Genomic DNA, 1,738 nt, shown 5'->3' with positions numbered 1-1,738 from the left:
AGGACGAGGGGGGGGGGAGGGGAGGAAACTGATACATAATAACAGCGGAGAGGAAAACAACGAGATTATGTAACATTTTGTTGTGTAAAAAAGAACATTTCTTTGTGGAGGTCAGTGGCGGTTGGTGATGGTTGGTGGAGGTCGGCGGCGGTTGGTGGAGGTCGGCAAAGGACGGTGGTGGTTGGTGGAAGTCGGCGGCGGTTGGTGGAGGTCAGTGGCGGTTGGTGATGGTTGGTGGAGGTCAGCGGCAGTTGGTGGAGGTCAGTGGCGGTCGGTGATGGTTGGTGGAGGTCGGCGGCGGGAGGACGATCTTCTCTCCCCGGAAGTCGGACATTTTCAGCGGAAGGTTTGAGTTGCTGTGATGAGAATATTCCGGAACATTCCTAATTGGGAGTGTCAGACGTGAACACCTGCCGGTCACATGACCCGTCTCTCCATTTCCATATGGAAATCTCTCACATACGCCGTGGCGGAGGAGAATCTTCAGAGTGAGCGGCCCAGAAGGACCGTCAGAGACCGCGCCTCACACAGGGACCGTCAGAGACCGCGCCTCACACAGGGACCGTCAGAGACCGCGCCTCACACAGGGACCGTCAGAGACCGCGCCTCACACAGGGACCGTCAGAGACCGCGCCTCACACAGGGACCGTCAGAGACCGCGCCTCACACAGGGACCGTCAGAGACCGCGCCTCACACAGGGACCGTCAGAGACCGCGCCTCACACAGGGACCGTCAGAGACCGCGCCTCACACAGGGACCGTCAGAGACCGCGCCTCACACAGGGACCGTCAGAGACCGCGCCTCACACAGGGACCGTCAGAGACCGCGCCTCACACAGGGACCGTCAGAGACCGCGCCTCACACAGGGACCGTCAGAGACCGCGCCTCACACAGGGACCGTCAGAGACCGCGCCTCACACAGGGACCGTCAGAGACCGCGCCTCACACAGGGACCGTCAGAGACCGCGCCTCACACAGGGACCGTCAGAGACCGCGCCTCACACAGGTTCACATACGCGGTATCGCCGCACACGAGAGGGGCAGGAGGAGGAGCTATTCCGGGTGACGGCAACAAAGTTTTATAATGATTATTTATGAGCCATTTCCAGTGATATAGAAAATCTCCGATACAATTCATCACCCACTATTCACCCGGAATTCACCCGGCCAGGTGCCAGGAAGGGGTTAAATGGTACAGAGATGACGTCACACAGGAAGGTGACTGATCTCTGCGCGTGGACAGCGGCGGCCGTCTGTGGTCACTGCGCACAATCCGACCCGAACATTTATAACCCCGATCCCGGAGCGACGCCGTCATTATACATCTCCGATCCCGGAGCGACGCCGTCATTATACATCTCCGATCCCGGAGCGACGCCGTCATTATACATCTCCGATCCCGGAGTGACGCCGTCATTATACATCTCCGATCACGGAGCGACGCCGTCATTATACATCCGATCCCGGAGAGACGCCGTCATTATATCTCCCCGATCTCGGAGTGACGCCGTCATTATACATCCCCGATCCCGGAGCGACGCCGTCATTATACATCTCCGAACTCCGAAGCGACGCCGTCATTATATATCTCCGAACTCCGGAGCGACGCCGTCATTATACATCTCCGAACTCCGGGGCGACGCCGTCATTATACATCTCCGATCCCGGAGCGACGCCGTCATTATACATCCCCGATCCCGGAGCGACGCCGTCATTATACATCCCCGATCCCGGAGC

This window comes from Nanorana parkeri, unplaced genomic scaffold (assembly GCF_000935625.1).
Source record: "Nanorana parkeri isolate BGI_ZX_2015 unplaced genomic scaffold, ASM93562v1 scaffold2194, whole genome shotgun sequence".
In the NCBI taxonomy this organism is placed as follows: domain Eukaryota; kingdom Metazoa; phylum Chordata; class Amphibia; order Anura; family Dicroglossidae; genus Nanorana; species Nanorana parkeri.
Note: the sequence above shows the minus strand (reverse complement) of the source record.